Source organism: Heloderma suspectum, chromosome 5 (genome assembly GCF_057233095.1).
Source record: "Heloderma suspectum isolate Gila_16-S chromosome 5, 16-S_ref, whole genome shotgun sequence".
Taxonomy (NCBI): Eukaryota; Metazoa; Chordata; class Lepidosauria; order Squamata; family Helodermatidae; genus Heloderma; species Heloderma suspectum.
The window spans coordinates 131568013-131583454 of record NC_139462.1 but is presented as its reverse complement, the minus strand read 5'-3'; the positions used below and the strand labels follow the sequence as shown (position 1 = coordinate 131583454).

The following is a 15442-nucleotide window of genomic DNA, read 5'->3' as shown; positions in this document are numbered from 1 at the left end:
AAAAGCTGTCTCCAGCCAGGGCTGGCCAGTTTAACAACTCAGTTCCCTGTTCTCATTGCACACTGGATTCTTTGACGCAACAGAAAATTGCTTCCCCTCAACTCCCCCCTCCCTCACTTCCTCTTAAACCTTCCTGGACAATTTGAAGCTTGTGGATTCTTCCCTCCACCCTCCCATCAGAGGCAAGTTTATGTGAGGGTATCCTTCTTGACCAGTTCATTCCATGAAGCTGTTTTACCCCCTTCCTGTTTTCTCTCAGGAAACTGGAAGTGAACACAAGGCTCTCATTGCTGCTCCGTAGCTGAGCTCCTGACCTGACCAGATCCATTTGACAGTCAAGTGCTGCTTTAGCAAGTAGCATGGTTTGCAAGCCAGTGGCAAACGCTCAGGCATTAGAGCCAGTCAGAAGTTGCCTTAGTGTGGATTTTAAAAAACAAACGCTTTCAGTGATCGCCAGCCAGAGTGTCTTATGCAAGATAATAAATTATCCTTGTTTTGAAAAAGTCTGGAACAAAGCTACATCATGTGCCTCATGGAAAACAGCATGACCCAGCACGGATGAATGCAGCGTGATACTTGCTTACAATTTTGTAAGTACCAAAGAATTTTAGAATAGTCAATTTTTGAAGATGTATACTTTTGAATTCCTTATTTGTCTAATCATTCCCTTGCAGCTTGTGCGAGTGTGTGTGTACATGTCTGTGTGCACACACACACAAACACACACACATGTTTTTAATAAGACTACTTCATAAGGAGTACAGCAGACATTTATTTAAAATGATTTACTTTGGAGATTCCTTAAGTTGATAAAAACAACATTATACTTTTTAATGGAAAAGTAGACTAAAAACATAGGGTTGTATCCAATGGTAGTCTAACTTAAGTCCCATTCATTTCAATCAGTCTACTCTAAGTAGGACTAACATTGGCTGTAACCCATATTACATTTTCCAAGCTATAATAGAGGAACCTTCCTTGTTCTCTTCTCCCATATTAGAAAGTAAACCTTGAAAAGGATATACTGCTTTTACAACTGGCCACATTTACCATGTTGTGAGCTGTAATGTCTACAATCCAATGAAATCAACAGAATATTTTAAAAATCCTGCATATCAATTTAAGATACACCAAAATCCTATACATGCTTACTGGAAGTCCCACTGTGTTCAATAGTGAATGACTTTAAGATTGCCAGCCCCGGCCCAAGTCTTTTGCCACCTGAGTCTGGAGAGAATGCGTGATGCCACTGCATTGCATCCCTTCCCATTGCCACCACATCATGCACCCGCTTCTCCTTGCTGCCATCGCTGCGTTGGTTGGCTCTTCTGTCTGCAGGGTTCAGGCGAGCTTTTGCAAGAGCCCCACAGCTGCTTCATCCAGCTGCACAGCTCTCCGTAGAGCCAATGTGGTGGCAGCAAAGGTGAAGTTGTGCAATGAGGAAAACAGAGAGCAGGCGGCTGTTCCAGAGAGCCCCACCAGCCACTCTGTTACTGTAGCAAATGCCATGGCAGGAGAGCAACTGGCTGGGCTCTGCAGGCAGTGGTTCCTCCAGGCAGCGGACCTTAAGGATTGGTGATTAAAACTCCAGATATTTATTGATTACAACACTAACATGATGTGACATTGCTCAGAGGATTTTGAAAATTTGTTGCAAAGTTAATCATGCCCCACCCACCTGAGGTCAGATCTCCTTTTTTGGGTTCCCTCTTCAGCATGGAAATGGCAAAGGGCTTTGTGTATGGGCTAGCAAAGTTAAGATATCAAAGAAAATGTGCAAGAGTAACATTAGGCACTTTGACTTGTGGGAATTTTCCAGCAGAGTGTGAGCTTAATTTGTTTCAAAACAAATTGTATGGATTTCTTATTAAATTTGCATAGTTAATAGTTGAGGAGTTGAGAAGAGATTTGCAAATATAATACACATACCTTTCACAATGTAAGAAAACTAGGCCCTGAAAACACTGGTGTGAATCTAGAAATCATCATACACATTCCAGCTATCATCATTTGTTCTAGATACATGACTTCTTGATAGCAATAAATTCTAAGATAACCCTGTTAGTCCTCAGTGTTTGAAGAACAAAATATTGTTTGTGTTCACTTCATTACAGTGTCTGGTACAAGTGAAATGAAGCTAGGTAAGGTCAGCATATAACTAAAACTTATGAGGGCTGTAGGCAAAAATATATTTTGAGGCCTCATATGTATCTGAATCATTAAAGAATCTGTTTAGAATTAACAGTGCAATTCTATGCATGTTTACTCTCAAGCAAGTCCCAATGAGTTAAATGGATCTTACTCCCAGAAAAGTGTGTATAGGATTGCAACCTAAAGGTCAACTTACATGATAAGTTAAATACATAGGGTGCAGCTGACCCTCTCTTTCTTACTTACTCTAAAGTAAGCATGTGAGGCACTAATCTGGATCAGGACTGTTCATGGACTCCACTCCACAGAACCAAGCAGACTTTGCTTTATAAACAAACCTCAAGTTTTATTTAAATTAAGACCCCTCTACAGAGCTCTCTCTGGCTGTGGCCTCCCTCTTCTCAGGCCAGAAGCAATGGGTGTTTCCCTCAACTACTTCCTGGCTCCTCCCAGGAAGCATTCAGGCCAAATCCAAATCCCCATTCAGGCCAAGAGGACTGCTACACCAGCCTAAAATCCTGCATTTAAAATGGGGCTTTCTGCTTCACGACTCCCTTTTTCATACACTTCCTTTCCCCCTTCCTTCTTCCCCATATCTGAGTCTTCCATATCTTTCATTGATCTCACTCCTCTTCTTGCCACTTTTCCTTTTTTCAGGGAGGGAACTCAAATGGAAAACAACAGGGTAATTTGATAGCTAATTATCTGCAATCTATTTCAAAACGGAACAAAGGGCTTTTAGTGCAGGAGACACCCTGGAGGGTCACAGCATCATCTAAAGAGCCCGCAAACTCTCTTCTGCGAGAGAGCCGTCTCAATAGCAGGATAAAAGCTCCATGTGAAGAAAGCCCAAATCCAGCAGTTCTTTCATATTGTTACATCCCTTCCCTTTTGAGAAAGAAAATACTTTACAAGTAGCCTTTCAAGGTGTGGAGGTCTTTTAATAACCTGCCAACATTGAGTGTGTCTGGGTTCAGTGATGACATCCTTCAGCTGCCATCCTTTATTCTGCTCCCCTCTAGACTCAGGGTGTGTCCTTCACCCCTGGGCTCTCCTCAGGTGTGTCTCTGCCATGGTCAGCACATAGCAAGAATTCCCATCCTGCAGGACCCTCTGCTGGTTTCATGCTTGTCCCTCATTTGAATTTATAGCCTCACCGGATTCTTCTGTTGTTTTCCTGAAATATCTTCTGTTATGTCTCTGTATTCATCCACTGTCCATCTTTACCCTACATGATCATGGTTCATGTTGAATTACAGTTGCCTTGTGCCAGTCTCTGTCCTGTTTTGTTAGAGTCTGGACTCTCACTGTGTCGCTTGGCTCTAGGCCTGGAAGATCTCTTGCCAATCGGTTGTAATACAGGGCCTGTCTCTGTTGCTGCTGTCTCCTCAGTTCACCAAAGGATGCTCCTGTAACCCCTGGCTCTAATAGCCTCCCACTTGTTGGTAAAAGTGTCTTTGTTGTTTGACTCATTAACTTCTGTGCTAGATTTGAATTTAGGCCTTGGGATGGAGTGTTCCAATAATCTAGAAGTGCTAGATATGGGTCTAGCCCTGCTTCTTTTTGCTTTTCTCAAAGGTTCCTTAGCTGTTTTTACCACGGATTCTGCTTTGCCATTACTTTGAGAATACCCAGGTGATGAAGTGATGTGTTCAAAATCCCAGTCCTTGCTGTATTTCTGAAATTCTGCTGCAACAAACTGGGGGTCATTATCTGAACACAAGGTGTCTGGTATTCCATATCATGCAAAGTGTGCTTTTATCTTGCGTATGACTGTTCCAACAGAGATATCTGATACGTAGTCTTACTCTCCAAAATTTGAAAGCAATTTACAATTATGATGTCTTCCTTGACTGCCGAGCTAAACAAATCCACACCTACTTTTGCCCAAGGTCTCTCTGGAATGTCATGCTGTAATAGTGTTTCTTTGGGTTGGCCGTCTTCCCAGGATCTGCACACTTCACATGTTTCACCAATGAAATCAGGGACACACTTACATACTTTAAATAACCCAGTTCTCACATTAAAGATCAATACTTAAAATCCCACCCCTCATTACACATTGCTGAAGACTCTTTTTGTCTTACTGTATGATCCTCACTGGCTTCTGAAGCCAGTGAGTATTATGATATGTAGAGTGCTGTCCATAATATATGTCATATTTTTCAAGGATGTCTTAAACCCCATCTCCACTTTTCCCCCATTTTACCTAGGATCAAATATTTCCTTTGCCACAACTTTGTTACCTCTTCCCTTCATCTAACGTGTATCATACCTTACGGCCAGTCCTGTGCACGTATAATGCATAATAGAATTTTTTAAAAAGAGTAGCACCACCATCTCTCAAAAAGCAAAATAGAGACAAAATAGACACAATTATTGAGCAGGGATACTTACCAGAAAATAGGGGCTGGTCCTGGAAAATAGGAACCCTTGGAGTGAGGAAGTACCATTGCATTCATGTCCTGCTTGTAGGTTTCCCATAGCCATCTGGTTGGCTACTATAGGAATAGAATGCTGAACAAGGTGGCCCTTTGGTCTGATCCAGCACAGCTCTTCTTACCTTACTTAGGGCTAAATTACTTGTGATGTGAGAGGTGCATAATAATATCTCCTGACATATTTTTATTGTCCTAAAAGTAACTGAGGGAGAGGAGGAGTTAACGCTTTCCCTCTCAACACCAGCTCCCCATTGCAAATAGACCCTCCATCCAAAGCTGCTATAAGGGGAAAGCATACAGGGGAAAACATACCATACTAAAAAAAAAAAAAAAGGAAGTGAATAATGTTGCCATGCATCCTTGTTAACATGGACACATGAACTCGCATGAGTACACTTGTAACGATTAACAAAGGTCTACTGGGACGCTTACCAGAGAGATGGTATGCACTCTGCAGATTTATGCACTGTGCACTTCTAAAAAGGGGAAATTAGCTCAAACACTCATGAAAGTCCAAACAGTAGGCTTATTTTTACAGATTTTGTTCTTAACACACAATGCACATGTACTACAAAGAAAACAAAAAAATCTTACTGAGTATACCAACCTCTTAACAGATGGACCAGTATACTAGTTTTGATAGGCCTAATATAATGATGGAGAAAGACAGAGATTGGGGAAGTTAGTGTGTGTGAAATAAGAAGTGGGAGGCGACAGTATGGAAATGGCAAGGCAGGGGATTGGGAGGCTATGCAACCAAGAGTACTTGGATGCTGGTAACAATGGTGGTCCTTGGGCATGGAAATGGATAGATTTAGGAGGAAAGGAGAAGACATAGAACTTTTCTACACGAGACTGTTAATCCACTGTATCTGCTTTTGGTTTCATCACAGAACTGAAATCCATTCACTACGCAAAGAGTGTTTTCTTTCCTGCTTTTCCACTACAGAGCTTTTCTACACAAGGCATTTATTGTGTGCTCGTCATTCCTTATTCATGGTTATTTACGGATTCTTTAGATGACATCTTGACCCTCCAGTTTCACTTCTGTTTTTAAAGAGCACTTGGGGTGGGGGAGTTAGAGCAGGGGAAATGGAGTATTATTTGTGAAAGCAAAATAATTTTCCCCTACTTCTGTAATTGCATTATTCCACTATAGCACAGTGCCACCTGGAGGTTATGTAGCAGAAAAGCAGGAAAAGAAAGTTCTTTGGTTAGAGCGCGGATCTCAATTCTGTGACAAAACTGAAAGTAGATACAGAAGATTAACAGCCTCATGTAGAAAAGCTCACATAACTTCTAGATGTCACTGTGGTATAGCAGAATGGCACTGTTACACAAGTAGAAAAAGTGTTTTCTTTTGCTTTCACAAATAATGCCACATTTTCCTTGCTCTAAAAAAACTCACTGAAAGTGCTGTTTAAAAACAGAAGTAAAACTGGGGGTCATGACATCATCTAAAGAACCCTTAAACAACCAAGTAAGGGAATGACAAGCACACAACAAATAAGAACATAAGCAGCTTATTTACCTGACTTCAGAATGAGGGAACCTCAAAAAACTTCACTTCTTAGTTGGCTGAAGATATTTAGACAAATGCTCTGGGGACAGACTGCCCTCAGCTTCAATTCCACATTTTAAAATGTGGCAAGAGCCTCAATCCAACTTCTAGATAATGGGCCGGACAACATCATTCTATAAGCACCCAAAATAAAGGCCTTTTGGAAGGGGGAAGAAGGGAAGAATGAATGGAGGCCACCACGATTTGATTTTAAAATAGAATTTGGCCTTGGTACAGGAGATTCTCCCATAATTCCTAGTAAAATTTAAAATTGGAGATTTAAAATTGATTGGACAAATTCATGGAGGATAAGTCTATCTCTATGGCTACTAGTCCTGATGGCTATATGCTACCTCCAGTATCAGAAGCAGTATGCCTATGTACTCCAGTTGCTGGGGAACATAGGCGGGAGGGTGCTGTTGCATTCATTTCTGGCTTGTAGGTTTCCCATGGGCAGCTGGTTGGCCACTGTGTGAACAGAATGCTGGATGGATTAGATGGACTCTTGGTCTGATCCAGCACAGCTCTTATGTTTTTATTTTCTTAAAATGGTTATGCTCAGCTCGAGACTTTCAGTAGCTACTTCTCAATGCTGTAGGTTCAGGGCAGGACCACCATCACCCCTGGACTCCAAACCAATAACTCAGGCATAGGTCACAGTTCCCTGCAAGGCATAAAATGGGTGCAGGGAGCTAACAGGTTGTGCTGCACTATGCGTGGAACCTGGCTTTGGACTCAATGGACACTTTACCGGGGGGTAAACTTTTTCTGTGGATATAAGGCGAACAGATATTTCTGGGCAAATGACGCAACAAATAGGAAAGCGCCCCTGGAAGTGTGGGATAGGCACCAACAGGGAGGGAGGGAGGAATCATGCTAGGAAAGAATCATGAAGAACAATATCAGAAGGCAGTTGGAGCCCCAGTTATTCTTAGAGGTGAGATCTACATGCATGAGGAATGCTTCAGAAATGGGCCAGATTTCCCACCAAGGCTCTCAATTAAACAATTCAAAGGTACCCTCATGCGTTTGTCAGCTGGGTGGTGGCATGGCAATCAGGCAGGTATTTACATGTTTCCATAGTTACAGGGAGTAACTAAATAATAATCTAATAAAAGGGATGAAGCACATACACACTGTGGCTCCTGCCTCACTGCATCTGTCCAGAGCCTTATTGACATTCCTGCCAGCTTTCCATGCTGCTGCTTCTGGAACCAAAATGGATTGTTGAGCCTGCAAGATGTCCGGGTAATGTCACTTAACTGCTTAGCGCACAATACATGTGTCCAGAGAGCCAGCACATCCAAGCCCCTCTGTAACGATAAAGGATGGCGATTCCAGTACAAACAGCTATGTGGAAGCAACTACAGAGGGTATATTTTATATATTTTCTTTAGGTTCATACAATCAGGGCATCATACAATAGTAGGATTCAAAAGGGCCTATAAGACCATCGAGTCCAACCCCCTGCTCATTGCAGGAATCTAAGTCAGAACATCCCTGACAGATGGCTGTCCAGCCTCGTCTTGATTGAATGCCTCCAGTGTGGGAGAGCCCACTACCTCCCTAGGTCATTGGTTCCATTGTCGTATTGCTCTAACAGTCAGGATGTTTTTCCTGATGTTCATCCGGAAGCTGGCTTCCTGTAACTTGAGCCCATTATTCCGTGTCCTGCACTCTGGGAGGATAAAGAAGAGATCCTGGCCTTCCTCTCTGTGACAACCTTTCAAGTATTTGAAGAGCGCTATCATACCTCCCTTCAATCTTCTCTTCTCAAGGCTAAACATGCCCAGTTCTTTCAGTCTCCCCTCATAGGGCTTTGTTTCGAGTACCCTGATCATCTTTGTTGCCCTCCTCTGAACCCTCTCCAGTTTGTCTGCATCCTTCTTAAAGTGTGGCGCCCAGAACTGGACACAGTACTCAAGGTGAGGCTGAACCAGTGCTGAGTAGAGGGGAACTAGTACTTCCCGGGATTTGGAAGCTGTACTTATATTAATGCAGCCCAAAATAGCATTGGCCTTTTTTGCAGCCACATCACATTGTTGGCTCATATTCAGCTTGTGATCAACAACAATTCCAAGATCCTTCTCGCTTGTAGTGTTGTTGAGCCACGTATCCCCCATCTTGTAACTGTGCATTTGGTTTCTTTTTCCTAGGTGCAGAACTTGGCATTTATCCCTATTAAATTTCATTCTGCTGTTTTCTGCCCAGCGCTCCAGCCTATCAAGATCACTTTGAATTTTGTTTCTGTCTTCCAAGGTATTAGCTATCCTGCCCAATTTTGTGTCATCTGCAAATCTGATCAGCATTCCCCGCACCTCCTCCTCCAAGTTATTAATACAAATGTTGAAGAGCACTGGGCCCAGGACTGAGCCCTGCAGTACCCCACTCATTACCTCTCCCCAGTTTGAGAAGATCCCATTGATAAGCACTCTTTGAGTCCGATTCTGTAGCCAACTGTGGATCCACCTGATCGCTGTTTCATCTAGCCCACTTTGAGCTAGTTTGCTAATCAGGATATCATGGGGCACTTTGTCGAAAGCTTTGCTGAAGTCGAGGTATATTATGCCCACAGCATTCCCACAAGGGAGGTTACCTGATTAAAAAATGAGATCAGATTCGTCTGGCAGGATTTGTTCTTGACAAATCCATGTTGGCTTCTAGTAATCACTGCATTGTTTTCAAGGTGCTTACAGATGGATTGCTTTATAATCTACCCCAGAATGTTCCCAGGGATTGATGTCAGACTGACTGGTCTGCAGTCCCCAGGTTCCTCCTTTTTGAAGATAGGGACAACATTCACCCTCCTCCAATCATCTGGCACTTCACCTGTCATCCATGATTTCTCAAACATAATAGACAGTGATTCTGAGAGCTCTTCTGCTAGTTTCTTTATTACTCTAGGATGCAGTTCATCTGACCCTGGAGATTTGAACTCATTCAAAGAAATTAGGTGTTCCTTCACCATTTGTGTATCAATCTCAAGCTGCAGTCCTGCCCCTTCAGCCTATACTTCGCCTTTGCCAGGGGGCTCATAGACCCTCTTTTGGGAGAAGACTGAGCCAAAGTAGGAATTGAGCACTTCTGCCTTTTCCTTGTCATCTGTTATCATTTTGCCATCTTTATTTAATAGTTGAACCACCATTTCTTTCCTCTGTCTACTATCCACATATCTGAAGAAAGCCTTTTTGTTGCTTTTAGCATCCCTCGCTAACCTCGGCTCGTTCTCAGCTTTAGCCTTCCTGACGCCATCCCTGCAATTCTGTGCTACCTGCCTGTACTCTTCCTTTGTAGCTTGTCCTTCCTTCCACTTCCTATATGTGTGCTTTTTTGTTTTCAGGTCATCTCTAAGCTTTTTGTGAAGCCACATTGGTTTTTTTCGTTGTCTTCCAATGTTTTTTCTTGTTGGAATTGTTTGTAATTGTGCCTTTAGAATTTTTTTAAAACTCCCACCCATCTTGGACTCCTTTTCTCTTTAGAGTCGCTTGCCATGGGACCTTACTGATCATTGTTCTGAGTTTATTAAAATTGGCTTTCCTAAAATCCAGGGTACATGTTTGGCTACACTCGGCTTTTGCTTCCTTTAGAACCAAGAACTCAAGTATAACATGGTCACTTTCCCCCAGAGTTCCTGTAACTGCTACTTTATCCACTAAGTTATCTCTGTTGGTTAGGATCAAGTCAAGGATAGCCAGTCCTCTAGTTCATTTCTCTACTTTCTGTAGGAGGAAATTATCAGCAACACAAGTCCGGAATCTCTTGGAGGGGCCATGTTTTGCAGAATTTGTCTCTCAACAAATATCGGGGAAATTGAAGTCCCCCATTACTACTACATCATGCTTCCTTGAAACCTTGGCAATTTGCTATTCAAAAATTTCAACGTCTTCTGCTTGATTGGGTAGTAGACTCCGACCACCATGTTCCTTTTATTCTTTGCTCCATTTATTTTAACCCAGATGCTCTCGATGGGGCTACCAAGCTCATCCTCCTGTATTTCTGTGCGGAGATATGTATTTTTAACATATAGTGCAACTCCACCTCCTGTCAGGATTGATTCTGAGCGTATGGAGATAATTGGCAGTTCAGATTTAGAAGGGGAACAGCCAGAACCAGGGGAGGCATCTTCCCGAGCGAGTTCAGATATGGATAGGCATGCTTCTCGGGATGCTAACACCCAGATGGCTGGGCCTGAAGCTCCCACTCCTCTGTGAGAATCCAGGAGGACGACAGTGCAGGGCATGACCCGAGGGATGCTAGACTGCGGCGCAGAGCAAAGTGGGAAAAGTTAGAGGCAGAGCTCAGACAGCTGACCCGGTTGGTGATGCGTGAGGGTCGACGTAGGGAAGCATCACGGGAAGGGAGGGGCTTCCCTCCCTAAGTTATTCTAGCCAGCAAGTCCCTGTTCAAACTGCTGGCAACATCGTAGCTCCCATTTGGATTCCCTGCTGCTATTCCTTTGTAGCCTGAGAATCTTTGGGGATTTGCATCTGTAATGAACCTGTTGATAGTAGGGATGTCAGAGAATTCCATCACAGTTCTCGGTGAGGCCGAATGCCAGTGCATTCAGCCCCCCGAACTCCGTGGCGGAACGGTCTGCCACCCCCCGCACCCTGGGGATCCCCCCCGGGACGAGACTTACCTGGGGCGGATGTTCCGGACGGCGGCAGCTCCAGCGGTGGCTTCGGCGGCAGCTGGTCTTCCAAATGGCTGCTACTGCCATTTCCAGTCTGTTCCCCCCCCCCCATTCGTGATAGGCTACTTAAAGACTTACGTAGCCTATCACGTCTGGGTTAAAAAAAAACATATGCAAATGGCAGCGGCTATGGCCGCTGCCATTTGCGTTCCTTATTTTTGGCCGTCTTAGTCTACATAAATATTTACGTAGACTAAGATGGTGAAAATAAAGGGGAATGCAAATAGCGTCCGCTACGCTATTTGCGTTCCCCCTTATTTTCGCCGTCTTAGTTTACGTAAATATTTACGTAGACTAAGACGGCCAAAAATAAGGCATGCAAATGGCGGCGGCCATAGCCACTATTTGTGTACGTGTTTGTTTGTGTTTTTTTTAACCCAGATGTGATAGGCTACGTAAGTCTTTACGTAGCCTATCACGGCTGAATACAGGGACGCAAACGGCGGCGGCTACAGCCGCCGCCACTTGCATCCCTGCGAGCGAGCGGCCGGATGTCTGGCTGCTGGCGGAGCCGGCTGGTGGCTCCGTGGAATCCCCGCGGAGCGGAGCACCTCCCCCCCTCAGCAGAACCCGGCGGAGCCAGGTAAGCGGGGTTTCATACACCCCTAGTTGATAGTGAATTAAAGGTGTGAGACTGAAGCCTCTCTTCTTGTGTGTGTGCATGAGGAAGGGGGGGCAAGGGAACGTGACACCTCCCTTTCTGTTCCTCCTGTTCTTTTTGAACAAGTTATATCCTTCAATTGCTGTATTCCAGTCATGGGAGTCATCCCACCAAGTTTCAGTTACACCTATCAAGTCATAATTTCCCTCCTGGATTAAGAGTTCAAGTTCATGCTGTTTGTTTCCTGTACTCTGGGCATTAGTAGATAGACATTGAAGACCATGTGCTTCATAGTTTAGCTTTCTTCCTACATGTTTCTGACGACTATTATTGGATGCTATTAGAGCTGTTCTCTCCGTTGTGGTGCATGAGCCTTCGACCATTGTTACCCCAAACTCTATGTTTCCTTCCTCCTTAGGGTTCAGTTTAAAGCCCTCCTGATGAAGTTCTTCATGCTGTGGCCAAACCCATTCTTCCCAGCCTTTGTGAGGTACAACCCATCCCTTGCCAACAGTCCATCTTCCAGGAAGTATAGCCCATGATCCCAGAATCCAAATATCTCGCATCGGCACCACCTTCGTAGCCAGTCATTCACTCAGAGTATTTTTCTATCCCTCTTCTAACTACTGGTTGGAGAAGGCTATCCTAGTGGTATTACAGGGTGGCATCTACAGAGACGTTTCCCAGTGCTTGTGATGACTTACCTGTCTCTGGCCCCCAGTATTCAAGCTCATAATACTAGATATAAGTCCTATATGTGCCTATTGTGACATATTTATAATGCTTGACCTGAAAAATATTTTTCCTGTGGTTCTTTATTTACATAGAGGAACATCGATCTGGGGTGCTTCCAGATCATTCATTTAACATGCAATTACCCTGCCTCATTCACAGAATTGGGGAGTGGGGGGTCCAGACATTGCCATCTTTCACTTGTAACCATTCCATGTTCTCCCACTGTTTCGTCTTTTTTCTTGACACAAAAGATCAGATAAAGGGGAAAAGATGGAATAGCTACACAATGTGTTTTGATCAGCAGTGCTAGGAGCAGCCCATCTGGAAGCACCCTCTGTTTTAAAAGATAATAGATGTAGGGTTAATGTTCTTATATTGAGATATAGTTTTAATTAGGCTATTTAAAAAAAAGAGAAACTACTCTATCTAAACATTAAAAAACAGTTTAAAGATTAAACATTCTGGCTAGATCCAGACCAAGTTAATGACACTTAGGTCCTATTGAATTCAGTGTGAAAGGTTTGTCATGTCTGTTAGGTCCCGTTGGTTTCAGTGGGAAATAATAGTGTAAGACTATACATGCCAACCCAGACATCAGCCCCATTGTGCTCAATGGAACTTACTCCCAGTTAAGTGACTATAACATTGTACTGTAAGTGCAACTAGCAGTCAGAATCCAGCCCTCTGATTTAAAAAAAAAAAAAATACTTTTATCCACCTTGGCATTTGGCCATGCATAATGTAATCCTCTAAACTTCCATGAAATGCACCCAGTAAAGTAGCCTTCCCCACCCTGTTGCCCTTCAGATGTGTTGGACTACAACCCCCATCATCTCTCCCAGCATGCTGGCTGGTGTGCTGGGAGTTGTAGTCCAACACACCTGGAGGGAAGGCTGCAATAAGGCATTGTTGCATGTTGATATTGCTGTTCAGTCGTTAAGTCGTGTATGTTGATATCCCAGTATGCAAATGCCATTTTAGCCCTCAGGTTTTCCACTCGGTGTAACATATTCAGTCTTAGCCATGGGTATCCCATGGGAATACTCCTCACTGGTTTCTCCAGTGAGTCCATTGGTCAGTCCCATGTTTTACTGCATAAGCTGTGACAGCTCTTTCATGTAGAAGTGTCTGCTGTAGTTAGATTGAGAAAGTCTCCACTCTTATCTTGTTCCTATTATTGCAGTCATTACTTGTTTTAAAGATAGCATCTGTTTCTAAGGGCAGCCATGAATATTTACCAGAATATGACTGGAAAATAAACATCTTGATCAGATTGGCTTCAGGCAATTAGATGCTTGTTAAACTGGTATTTTTTCCCCATCCCTTGTTTCTGCATGACCTAGTTTGAGTAAGAGTCCTGGAGAACTTGAAAGCTTGCACAGTTTTCTGGAATCTGGGTTGGTCCTAAGGTATTGCCCAACTGTGGATTTTGGCATTTGCTTGTCATGGAGTCCAGTCATCAATGCACAGAAAGGTTACTGAAATTCCAGAGGACATCGTTGTTGTTGTTCAGTCGTTACGTTGAGTCTGACTCTTCGTGACCCCACGGACCATAGCACACCAGGCCTTCCTGTCCTGCGCTCTCTCCCGGAGCGTGCTCAAGTTCATATTCATTGCATCAGTGATGCTATCTAGCCATCTCATCCTCTGCCGTCCCCTTCTCCTTTTGCCTTCAGTCTTTCCCAGCTTCAGGGTCTTTTCCAGTGAGTTTTCTCTTCGCGTTAGGTGGCCAAAATATTTGAGCTTCAGCTTCAGTATCTGTCCTTCCAATGAGCACTCAGGGTTGATTTCTTTTAGGATGGACTGATTTGACCTCCTTGCAGTCCAAGGGACTCGTAAGAGTCTTCTCCAGCACCACAGTTCGAAAACATCAGTTCTTCAGCGCTCAGCCTTCCTTATAGTCCAGCTCTCACAGCCATATGTTGCTACTGGGAAAACCATAGCTTTGATTATACGAATCTTTGTCGGCAAGGTGATGTCTCTGCTTCTTACTATGCTGTCTAGGTTTGCCATAGCTTTCCTCCCAAAGAGCAAGCATCTATTAATTTCATGGCTACAGTCACCGTCTGCGATGATCTTGGAGCCCAAGAAAATAAAATTTGTCACTGCTTCCATTTCTTCCCCTCGAGTACATCATAGCTGTTCATATTATTTAGCTTCCCATAAATCTTCTAGCATCCAGATCACTGGAATCTGGCATCAAAAAGGCATTAGATGTTTTGTACGTCTGCCAGGAAACATTATGAAATACTAACATGCTGTTCGTGAGTGGGTTGCCAGGTCTCCTGAAGGTCAGATCCTGAGGTAAAATGGAGCCTGATGGACAAATGGGACAGCGGGGCGGGGGGGGGGGGAGAGCAGAGAAAATAACCTGGGCTTCTGGGTCAGCATTAGCTCTTACAGGGGTGGATCAGGCAGGCAAGGGCTCACCTCCCCCCCCACCCCAGGTCTACATCAGCTGCAGGTAGGTGGCCTCCAGACTATCCTTCAGGCATGCTTTGACGTCCTCAATAATCTGCTGCCATTGCTACTGCGAGGCTTCCAGTTTTGCTTCAAGACTGTCTCTGAGATGCTATCCAAGCATCTGGCTTTGCTGCTCCATTTGCTCTTCTATCATCAACTTTGCCCGCTCCAGGAGTGTTGCAGTTACTCCCTCAATGCTAACTCAGGCACACCAATTTGCAAATCCTTTCCCAGAAAACACAACCCTGCTTCAGAGTCCAGAGTAATGCCCTCACACCCCAAATTCTTCAAGCAGCAGGAACTCCACGGGTGTAAGTATATCCCCAGAGTTTTGGTTTCCTTGGAATAAGGTACTGAAGATTTATGGCATTTTTGTGATATACGGTTTATTTACACACATATACAGGTTAAAATGGGGGTTCACATCATTAACACTCCAACAGATACTGCTTTCCCAATAGAGGGGGGGTCGGGGTTTACACCCTAAAGATGCTTCCAGAGGTCTATCCCAGCTCTGTCTCTGTCTATCTGCTCACATTTACACAGGCTGAATTAGCACATTGCTTAAGGGAGGGGGAAGAGTGGAATCCTATTCAGACTTTTGCTTAACAATAATTGGACCAGGCCAGCTGGTCTGACCAACTTTAATCAGTTAACCCTTTCCTTGTTGCAATCACCAAATTACAATGTTGGAAGTAACCTCAAGAAGATCATCCAGACCAACCCCTTTGATTCTGAACCCCCCCTTTCCCCGGAGATTTGACTCCTTCTCCCAGAGTCCCCAAGACTGCAGCTAC

General features: G+C 43.9%; 1 protein-coding gene across 1 annotated transcript in view; it reads left to right on the top strand.

Moving 5' to 3' along the window:
• Positions 1-311: 311 nt before the first annotated feature.
• The window catches only part of CSGALNACT1 (chondroitin sulfate N-acetylgalactosaminyltransferase 1), a 58752-nt gene continuing 43621 nt past the window's right edge, over positions 312-15442 (top strand). The window contains exon 1 of the mRNA XM_084857497.1: positions 312-590. The gene's annotated coding sequence lies outside the window, so the exon portion shown is untranslated. The remainder of the gene's footprint in view (positions 591-15442) is intronic.